Source organism: Schistocerca nitens, chromosome 4 (genome assembly GCF_023898315.1).
Source record: "Schistocerca nitens isolate TAMUIC-IGC-003100 chromosome 4, iqSchNite1.1, whole genome shotgun sequence".
In the NCBI taxonomy this organism is placed as follows: Eukaryota; Metazoa; Arthropoda; class Insecta; order Orthoptera; family Acrididae; genus Schistocerca; species Schistocerca nitens.
In genome coordinates this window covers 576,959,192-576,971,304 of record NC_064617.1, presented here as the reverse complement: position 1 = coordinate 576,971,304, position 12,113 = coordinate 576,959,192, and positions in this window count along the sequence as shown.

Sequence of the window (12,113 nt, the reverse complement as noted above, 5' to 3'; positions counted from 1 at the left end):
CGACAAACATAATCAGTTCTTATATACTAGACATTTAAATCTTTGTGGGCACTTAAATTCTTAGCGTCTGTTCGCATTTGTATCCCACTTTGAAACATTTGCGAAGCATAGAAAACATACAAAATCTATTAGTTATAGAATTTTTCAGTAAATCACATTACATCTTTAGGCAATTTCGATCGTTCGCTTCTGGATTGACGTGTTAAAGTTTTTTCTTTATCTCTTTCCCTATTTAGTAACTAGCCATAATATATGCAAAATCAGTTCTGCTGAAAAGTAAACACACGCGCTACATATTGAATGTACGTGGCACTTTCAAACACCTTACACTTCACTATGGGATCGGGGTACTTGGAGGACCACAGTTTTGGGCTACTTGGAGGACAGGGGAGGAAGTTATTCTGCAGGTGTCAGCGACTGCAGGCTCTCCGTCGATCATGTCGGCCGCATCCTTGCATCAGGCCGCTCCCTCAACTTTGTCAGCTCCCCAGGACCCATGTTGCCTCGCGTTGATGGCTGCCTCAGGACGTGGTGGCACGCGTTTCCGCGTCAGGTGGGCGTCGACCTCCAGGGCAGAATAGCATCCCCCTAGCAGTCGTCGCCGCGTGCCGCGTCGTGAGCTCTCGGACCCGTCTGGCTACCTCTCGTCGATATATGAGCATATCCGCAATAATTGCCGACAGCCACACTCCTGACGTCACCCTCTTGGTAACATCACTCGCGTCTCTCTTCCGTCTGCAGTCCCGGCATGTCCGACTCAAGTGGTGAGTTTGACATGCCTCTTGAATCGGTATTGCGGACGTTGTAGGTGTGGTGGTGTCGTTGTTGACACGCCGCCACTGGTGCCACGCCCCTGGCGCACACCGGTTCTCCTTCCTTGATCTGCTGCCAAGCTCGCCTCTTGCGGGTGCTGCAGTTTCCATCCCGGGTTTGTTTGTGACGATGTCTCCCAGGCGTGGCAGCGCGTCACCTCACGGGTCGTCCATACGGACTGCCCGTTACCATCTGCTGCTGTGCGGCGCCCTCAGAGTTGGGGGCGTGTCACCTGCTGGCGCGGGCGCTCGGCATATGTATGTCACCGCCGCTCGCTGTTCGTCTGCTTCGTGATTGCGGCCGGCTACCTGGGTAGCCACCGCTTTGTTCCTGCATGTGGGAGGCCCGGTAATCGCCTCCGGCGCGTGTTGACACAGTCGCGGACAACGGCCGTCACTTAGGGATTCCCAAGTGCCGTGCGCTCGCCCGACGTCTAGCCGCTAATTGCTTGCAGCGGCGACTCGGTCTCCTCGGCTGCATTCTCCCCTGGTTGCTAACCTAACCCAGGGAAGCTTGGCTATACCGATACATTTCAGACAAATTTTCCATCACAGTCCCCGACTGTTCTCAGCAATCCATAAGGTCTTCCTACATTACTCAGATTCTATTTCTCTCTCTCCTTCTCCTACTGTGCCTTATGGGCGTTATCCTTCCAATGATATTTTAACCTGGCTTTTAATTTAGCCGCCTTTTCATACATGAATCATTATCCTATCAATTTACAACAATTTTTTTATTCCTTATTTGATCCCTTCAGTGGCTTTAAATTGGGATATTTTAATTAATCTACGATATTTTCTTTACTGATGGACAAGAAATGGATGGAACTAGAATTCCATTTGTTTTAGATTATGATCTATAGTATTCTTAAGACTAACTTATCACACTTCTCATTTAGGGCAACCTTCCCCTCTAGTTTACAGTACATGCGCTACTGTAACAGGTATAACAGAGAATTAACTACAAAACATGCACTATTGTAACAACTACGACACATATAATTAACAACCAAAACATGCCTTATAGTAACAAAATCCTACACACACAATTACCGCTACTCCAACTACAACCGGTTTCTACGATAACGTATACCCTTTTTTCTTTGTAAACCTCATTTGAGGTTTTTGCATCGTTCCTCTTCATTCTGGTTACCGCTCCTTCCTGTAACACAACTTCTGGATACGGATTAATCTTCCTCCTTACATATTTATCTCCTTCTGGAGTAATTTCGTCCTTACTCTTCTTACTTTCATGTGCGACTTGTCTGCTCATTGATCACATGGTACATCTTATTGCTCGGAATACAATTTATACTAATACATTTTACACACAACATATACAATATACTCTAAATCTATTTTACCTATATTCTATTGTTCCACAGTTTTTTATTCAATGAGGGGTTTCACGTTTGATACGTGATGAAGCCCTCTCGATTTTCTCGTCCTCAATGTCTGTACTTCTGTTGCGTTCGGATGAGGGATACGGCACACACGGTACGGACCATTGTACAGGCTTAGGAACTTCTTGCAGATTCCCTTACCTCTGTTTGACAGTTTGTGTGACCGAACCCACACCTTCTGTCCAATGAAGAATTTTATTTTTCTCGTTTTCTTTTGGTACGCCTTTTGCCTCCGGTCTGCCGCACTCTTGATATTTTCCAGTGCGAGATCAACGACCTCCTTGTGTCTTGGTTGTCTTTCCTTTGGTCAAGGTATGACTTCCTGGATTCGATTAGGGGGCTCCTTATTCTTTAGCACTAACACTGGTGGCAACATCGTGGAGGCATTTGGCAATTCATTTAAGATCTCCTGAAACGCCTTTAGGTGTATGTCCCACGTGTTATGCTTCCTATAACAGTACAGCCTGCACAGCCGCCCTAATTCCTTCATTACTCTCTCGGCGGGGCTACACGACGGGTGGAACAAGGATATAAAATTCGGCTTTATTTTCCTCTGCCTCAACATCCGCAGCCAACGTTTAGATCGGAATTGCGGTCCGTTATCCGATATCACTCGTTTCACCGGCCCGACCTCGCGCACGAAATCGTTCGCGAATGCCTCCGCCACCGTTTTCCCCGTTGCTTTCCTCAGCGGAGTAAAGCAAACGAACTTCGACATCAATTCCACGGCTACAAGAATGAACGCGTAGCCAGATTTCGTTCGAGTTATTGGCCCGAGCAAGTCCACCGCGGCGACCTCTCGCAACCTGCTTGGAATGATCGGGTACATCGGTGCAGCAAAAGATGTGGTGGGCGGTTTCGTCCTTTGGCATGGTTTACACACTCTAATTACCCGCTGTATCCTCTTTAGCATGTTATTGAAGTAACAGGCCTCTCGTAACTTCTGGAAGCACTTCCGTGCTCCGAAGTGTCCGTAACTTAGGTGTTTATACCACACTAGCTTATTTATTAGCTCCTCAGGTATTACCACCAGCCATCGCGGATCTTCTATGCTCCGTTTCCGGAAGAGGATTCCGTTCTCTATTCGGTAGTACTGCCGAATAGCAGCTTGGGACCTGTCCTTCCACTTCTCTTTCACCTCCTTTAGTATCGGGTCCTTCTCTTGTTCGCGCCCGACGTTCTTTAGTGACATCGTCACAAAGTTTTCGAACGTGACGTTTTTCAGGTAGAGAATACTGAAATTATTCTCGCGGGTCACCGTCTATGCCGTGTTTTAGGCCTATCGGAGCCCGAGACAACGCATCTGCTATCAGGTTTTTTTCTCCTGGAATGTATTTAATTGTGAAATCGAACTCCTGTAGATACAGCGCCCAGCGAGCTAACCTGCCGTGGGCCAACTTTGCCGACGTCAGAAATTGTAATGCCCGATCGTCGGTGAACACTTTAGTACTTCTCCCATACAGGAAGTACCGAAATTTGCTAAACGCAAAGACGACAGCGAGTCCCTCGAGTTCCGTCACCGAGTAATTTCTCTCTGCCCTCGACAGCACTCTACTCGCGAAAGATATGGGCTTCCATGTCAACATATCCTTCTCGTCTTCCCCTTGGAAGAGAACCGCGCCGAGGCCGTTTAACGAGCTATCCGTCATCAGATAAAATTCCCTACTCAAATCTGGATGCGCGAGAATCGGTGCATTCACCAATGCTTTCTTTAACCTCACGAACTCATTCTGTGCTTGCTCGTCCCAGTACCAGATCGTGTTCTTGCCAGTAAGCGCGCAAAGACGTGGCGTGGACAGCACACTTAGGTTTACAAATTTCTTAAAGAAATTCGCGACCCCTAAGAATCCTCTTAGTTGTCGCTTAGTCGTGAGTCTTGGGAACTCCGCAATTGCCTTGATTTTGTCCGGGTCCGTTTGTATCCCGTCCACCGAAACTATATGTCCCAGGAACTTTATCTTCTGGCGCCCTAACTGCGACTTTTCCAGGTTTACGGTTACTCCTGCTCTTTCGAATGCGTCTAATAATCGATTGAATACTTCATTATGTTCCTCCCAGGAACTTTCCGAGATTAATACGTCGTCGACGTAGACCGTAATTCTTTCACGCAGGTCTTCCGGAAGGATGCCTCGTATGAACGCCGCCGCCGAAACATTCAACCCAAACGGAAGCCGTTTGAATTGGTAGCAGTTACCGTAGCATAAAAACGCGGTATACTGCCTACACTCTTGATGCAACACGATTTGCCAGTAACTAGCTCGCAGGTCTATGGAGGATAACACCTTCACTCCATGAAACCGTTGCAATAATTGCTCCAGGCTTTCCGGTCTGTCTGTTTCGGCCTTTATTACCGTATTTATTTGCCGAGAATCCAGCACCAACCTCACCGATCCGTCCCTTTTCGCTACTACTAGGAGTGGTGAGTTGTATGTACTTACGGCGCGTTCTATAACGTCTTGTTCTAACATCTTCGCAATCTCCTTCTTGATCTTTTCTTTATGCGCTAGTGGTATCGGGTATGGCCTGACGAAGAACCTTTTATGTTCTCGTATTTGGAATTTGTACTCGAAGTTCCTTATCGCATCCGGTGCGTCAGAGAATATTTTATCATGGTTCCTCAGAACTTCTAATAATCGTACACGGGCATCCTCTGGCATGTCTCCTACATTGCGCATGCTTTCCTCAATTATTCGCTCGAAGACCTCATCCTTTCCTTGCGTGGAGGACGGTAAACTCACGCCATTTACACAGTTTATGAGGATCTCCGGCTCAGGGCGCAATTCCGGGTAAGTGAGAATTCGTAGGCAGCTAGTTTCCGCTCCGTCCTGTAGGACCCAATTATTGAACTTTAATTCTACGGGGTTTCCATCTCTGTTCAAAGACATGATGCCTCCACCCACGTCTACAATTGCCTGGTGAGCGCTCATAAAATCCATCCCGAGAATCATTTCTGTGTTCATTAGGGGCACAATGAAGAAATTTGCCTCGAACTCTTCGCCCTGGCATTGGAACGTAACCCTAGTCTGCCACTTGACTTCTACACTTTTCCCGTATATCGCTCCCTTCACCTTTGTACCTCGCAACGGCAAAGTCGGCAAAGTTCCCGTCTCCTCGCATTCCTGGAATGCGGCCTCACTAACGATCGAAACCGGGCTTCCCGTGTCGACTATGCAGTCCAGTGAAATTCCTCTCACCGAGATCGCAATTACTGGGCTGACGGCCGAAATCCGGTTATCCGTCTGCTCCTCCAGTAATGTTTCCCTAATGTCGTCCTGACCAATGTACCTTATCTCGCGGTTATTCGTTATCGGGGGTCGACTAAGGTTGTCTCCCTCGATTGGCACAGGTCATAATGTTTGATTTCCTCCTGGTTCTGGAGCATTCCTCCGTGGATCGGCCGATCTGATTTCTACGTCGTCGGTGATATTTTCCCTTCTCTTTCTCCCTGTGGCCTGTTCGCTTCCTTCACCCCTATTTTGTGGTGAATTCGCACGATTCCCGTGGTTGTTCCTACCTTTATCCCGGTTACCGTGCCCGTCGTGCCGGCCATTGTGTCCCTGGGCTTTGTAGTAGCCAAGCTTGTTATCATTTTTCCAATTCGCCTTGTATGGCTGGAAACTGGTGTTCGCATGCTCCGCTACATGTGAGCTTGTACGCTTCCGCGTTTTACTGCGGCCGCGACTCACTCTCCTATTTCTTCCTACGTCCTCTCCTCCTGCGGTATGTACCCTTTCCGGTATACATTGTCCTATATCATACTCCAATTCTTGTAGGAGTAATTTAAACGACTCTAAATCGTCCTTACAACGCCCGGCTAATATGATATGGCGAAGCTGCGCTGGAAGCTTCATTACACACAGCCTTATCAATTCGCCCGGACTGTAAGGGTTGTACAAGAATTGGTTATTCTGCAACATGTTTTCAAACAGTCGTGCAGGACTCGCGAAACCGGACTGGCTAAGACTCGGCAGCATCATTATCTGATGTTTCACCCGATCTTGCGCAGCTTCGGACCAATATGCCGAGAGAAATTCACGCTGAAATTCCTTCACCGTTTTACAATTTCTCGCTATCCCTCTTATCCGTACTGCGGGTTCAGCCTCAAGATGCCCGCACATGAACTCGATTTTATACTCATCCGGCCAACTGGGCGGAAGACAGAATTGGTACTGTTCCAAGAAAGAATTTCTAAAGACTTCGAACTTCTGTAGAGAGAGAAAGTGCTTATAGTCGAAGCCTTCCACTTCCCTCCGGTATGGATCTGCGCACGGTTTTATGTGTCGTTCCCGACACCTCCCTACATTTCTTCGTACGCTAGCCTCCTCGTAATCATCCTCGTGTCCGGAATCGCGTCCCTCGCTTTCGCACGCGCCCTTGCGCACATGGTCCTCCCTCTCGTCGCCGCGAGTGAGGAGATTTTCCACGTAGGCCATGCGTTCACATATGTCATTGGTAACTATCCGTTGCCGCCTATTGACTTCGCATTAGCCTTCTTGAAATTTCCGCAATGCCTGTATCTCCTCGTTATCCCTCGAGTTCAGAATTGCAGCACTCTCGCTTCCCTCTGATATTGTTAAGTCCGCAACCTTCTCCGCGAGTTTTACTAACTCCTCCTTTACTTTCTTTGTCTCCTCGCTATTTAATGTCTTAACCGCATCTATCTTTTCCTCAAGATCCACAATTGCCCTACTGTTTTCGTGAACTTTTTCTTGCGTTGCTTCTACTGCTTTTACTCGCGCTATTACCTTTTTCTTTTCGGTAATGCATCGTTCCCTTAAAGTTTGGAGCCCCTTTTCTAATTTTTCTCCGCGGGTTTTCATTTCGATCCTAACTTTTTTTGTTCCTTTTCGAGGGCGTTTAGTTTACTGCCAACCACTTCGTATTTCTAATTGACGTCCTTTCGAACCCCTTCGATTTCGGACATCATGCCCTCGAATTTCGCTTCCTGCCTTTTATTATATTCTTCCTGCCTTTTATTATATTGTTCCTGCCTTTTATTATTTTCTTCTAATCTGGAATTTACTCCGCTTAAGATCGTTCTCGCGTTCTTTTCCATCATTTTGACCAATTCCGTCATCCACGTGTTACTATTTGTGTCTGCATTGGTCGGCGCATTTTGGCTACTCGTTGCATTCCCTAATTCATCTGCGCTCGCGCTCGGGTCCGAAGTCCCGCTATTTGGTGTGGAATTGGCCTGCTCATTTTCCAAGTTCAACATTGCCGTAGCGCCTCGTCTCTCTCCGCGGCTACATGATTGAGGATAACTTCCTCCTCACCCGGCCGGTTTTCCCTAGCACCGCTCCTCGAGCGAGCACGTGTCTCCATTCTGGTTCAAATGGCTCTGAGCACTATGGGACTCAACTACTGAGGTCATTAGTCCCCTAGAACTTAGAACTAGTTAAACCTAACTAACCTAAGGATATCACAAACATCCATGCCCGAGGCAGGATTCGAACCTGCGACCGTAGCGGTCTTACGGTTCCAGACTGCAGCGCCTTTAACCGCACGGCCACTTCGGCCGGCTCTCCATTCTGGACACTAGGCTTACGTTTCGGGCTAAGTGTTTAAATAACGGCTTCGCTCGCGGAAAACAGACTTCCTACTTTCGCTGCACGAATCGCGACAAATTCTCGTAGCTTAACGTAAGTTAATTTCACACGCAACCTAGTACATTTATTTGGTCACACGCAACCTAACACATTTATTTAGTCACACGCAGCCTAACACGTTTGAAATTCCCCCAAAATACATGGATAAATACACACAAGAAAATTGCCCCCAAAATCACACAAATAAATTCACAAGCAACGCAGTATATGCAACGCCGTATTCTCAACGCTGGTTCTATTCACAAATAGGAATTGTGAATCCTGTGGAAATTTAATTTTGTTAGCACATCCTAGCAATCTCCCAGCATCACAAAGGGTTCCTAAACTGAACGAGATCCTAGGCTAAAGGGTCGCCATTATGCATGATACTTGCTTCCCGCACCCTCGGCAGGCATCCTCAATTTTATAAATGGCACCTGCACTATAGAAGACGCCGGCGGCCATTTGCAGCAACAAGCATCAATACTCAAACTAAAGCTTTATTCGGTGGTTTTGATCAAGTTAGAATTAGAATATTATTATAATGAAGTTTTAATACCACCTTACAGTTTATTAAATGAAATATGCCCATGAGTGGGACATAAACAGGTGATTAACTGAAATACGCATACCAAATATTCTGTGAAATGATAAGGGAATATGGTGTGGCTGGGAGAAGTCACTGTAACATATTTATATAATAACACAATCACATTTATTCCATGAACATTACCATCTCAACTATTCCCTCTCACTTATCACGGAATGCTGGCGTGATACAAATAATATAATATCTAAGTACACTTAGTTAAACATCCGGCTAACGTGTGCCGTGAATCGACAATGACTACCACCTGCACATTTCTATCATCATTTAGCCACACACACACTAGCATTCATCTACTCATTTTATCTAACAGATAAAAGAGGAAGGTTCCCATACACCAAGTGGGACAACATTGGGAGAGAGCACATGGTTCCAACTGTAACTTTAATTCGGGCAAGTCCCGTCTTCACGTTTAACTAACTCCGCGAGTTTTACTGTATATTATGAAGGAACAATTAAATCACACGCGTGAATTTACGTAGAAGATCCAGCTCGATCACGAAATGTGATTACGTCAAGCTGAAGCTTCTCACCAAGAAATGCACGGGGTCTGCGGACCACGTGTTACCAATCTCTCCACAATCAGTAGTCAATAAACACATTTAAATAAAATACACTTTGCATACATACTTCACACTCACACTGAAATGCAAATTGAGCAATTCTGAGTATTACTCGGCAATGAGCACCTATTCACTCCCAAGTTCAGTGAACACAAATTCCCATGAAATTACTTGGCAAAAGAAATCATCTCCCTATCTCTCCTAACCGAGATGATTCTAGGAAATACCATAGTGGCTTTCCTCAGCAGGGAAGCTGCTTCCAAGTTCAAAGTGAACATGGAATTCTAAATCTTCGCTAACTATCGGAGCGATAGAGCAGAGCGTGCTTACTCACCCAGGTCTTCCCAGCAACAACCCCGATACGGTCTCACTCGTCCGGGTGCACACATCGTGGCCGCAAGGACTCAGAGATACCGCACACGGTTATTTGCCAACCTACCGAGCGCTAATGACGCGCGTGGAGCTTATGCCTCTCTGGTCCAGTGCAGTCCCGCTCTACTAGATTCGAGGTTGGCTACACTTCCGCTATGCCTATAGCACACCCACAGCCGACATCTCACGCATACCTCATCATACGTTCGCATTCACACTTTGCAGACAATTACCATATCTAATATTAAAATGATCGTCTATATTTAAATAACCCTATCTTACTAATTATCATCAGGCTCTTCCCTGAGTGTCGGAAGGGCACTCAGGTGTCTTTAGTTGTGGGGTCGAGCCATGTAGCGGCTTACATGGAGCAGTTACAGTGTTCAGTTGTGACCCTTCGATAACGTGGAATGAGAGTGTCTGCACGTTCCAACACTCCAGGAGTCACAGCTGTGTGTTGGTGGCCGTACGTGGGGGATCGGACAGGTTTGCGCAACTTTCTTGCGGCGATGACAGACACCTTGCCCAACATCTTACCGTGCTGTTGATCACTGCCATATCCCCGCAGACATTCTGCAAGCGCGTATGAATGAATATCTGCGATGCTCTAGTTGCAGCCAAAAGAAACTCGATGATAGCTCTCTGCTTAGAACGCACTTCCGTTACAGATTCCATTTTGACTGATACGTACAGGGCCGCCACCTATCGGAACTTCACGAAACTAAAGGTGCTGAAGCAGGAATATTCCACGATATTCCACAACAAATTCCGCATGTTTTCAACCGAAACTTGCTGGTAACAGAAAATGTTATATGATACCTCGAATCTCACTAATGGACCGCTTCATCATCCCATGAAAATGGTCATTTTCATTTCCGTGTGTTTTAGAATTCATTGTTGACTTAAATGGGGGAGTGAATGTCTCAGTGAATAAAAGACAAAACAGAATTTCACTCACTGTTCCAGAGAAAGACGCAATGGACTCCATGTGTGATGAAGTATCGAACCGATGCAACTAACGAAGGATGCAGTAATTTAACATCTTGTCGAAGTGGACGTCATTAATGAAGGAGCACAAACTCAACCTGGTTGACGACAGGGATAGAAATCGGGTATAGCCTAGCACATCAATAAATTTAGATACACGTGAATGAGAACGAAAAGGTCTCAATTCGAACGACACTTCACCCTTCATTACTTAATTATTTGTCCTTCACACCTTTAAGAAGAAACCAACGTAAAACTCAACTGAAAAATGAAGATGTTAAAGGGACTTGAAGATCTGGCCAGACTATGTGCCTTCGAATGTGAAAAAGAAACAACAGCTCCAACAGCAGATCCTCGATCTTCAGTTGTGGAGACCTCAAAACAGCCAAAGTGCTGACTGCATGTGTCTAATATAAAACAGTAACAAAAGGGAGCGACGAACCGTCGGGAGAAATGTGGGTATTAGAGAAGGGAACCAGGAAACATCTGCACTGAAATAAGCAACTCCTGACTGCCAGCAGTCGCGTTATGATCTAGTAGAGGACAAATCGATACAAGAGTGGTAGATTCCATTTCTAATGAGCAAGTGCAGTATATTCCCACTCATGGGCACCACTACTAAATTTTATCTGAGAAGCTGGCCGTAGCCTTCCCCTCTCCACAGCCCCTGTAATTCATCAGCATAAATGACAGGTGTGAACAAACAATAATGCTAACTATCCGGGTAACGACTTAAGACTCAGTCAATCAATCACTGTGAAAAAAACAATGGTTCAAATGCTTATGAGCACTATGGGACTTAACATCTGAGGTCATCAGTCCCCTAGAACTTAGAACTGCTTAAACCTAACTAAGGACATAACACACATCCATGCCCGAGGCAGGATTCGAACCTGCGACCGTAGCGGTCGAGCAGTTCCAGACTGAAGCGCCTAGAACCGCTCGGCCACCCCGGCCGGTACTTTGAAAAATTGTCATCCTTTCTGTTCAGGGAAACGGCGTGAGTGTGGTTGTTTGTTTCAACCATGAAGCATGAAAATAATGTTTGTCTTCTTAGCTTCATGCAGAAGTATGTGCGTGTTTGAGCTGGGCACTAGTAGCTAATTCTTAAATGTTACCTTAATGAGAAGCTTGCAGAACCAATAGGTCAACATTTTATTGCAGCTTCGGGCTTGGCCTTCTGGTATGTGTTCAACACGTGTATTACTGTGCGAGTATGTCCATAAATGACAGTGGGTTCCCTGAGGGTGAATCTGTGTATGGTGTGACTTATTCGTCAATGTCAGTAAGATGTTGGCAAAGTCCATCTTTCATGTTATCATGAATTTCCTATTTAATCTGCCAACTTGTTGTAACTTTTTGGAAACTATTTGGACAGATTCTTTTTGAGTGATTGACACACTTCCTCTGTCAAGTGAGTCAACCACTACCAAAACTAATATAAAGTGACTGGGGAGGGGGGGGGGGAATTAATGAGACGTTACGTGCCCTCTTTTGCATGTCGCCTCTCATTTTCATCAATTTTATTACTGTTTTAAGTCATTTCACGGTTGTAACAGACCAAATAAGGTTATTGTAATACTTTACACTTGATTACTACGTATGTTGGGTTACTTTCCTGGGTGACCTGTGTGAGATGACTACTGGTGGACGCGGTACACTGCGTTTCCGGTTGGCGACTGCACTTCTGCGAATACTGAGAGGATCGAACATCAATTGCTACTTAAGCGCCTGGCGGAACGACTGACACCGGTCGAGTGTTGCCTACTGTATGCAGGGTG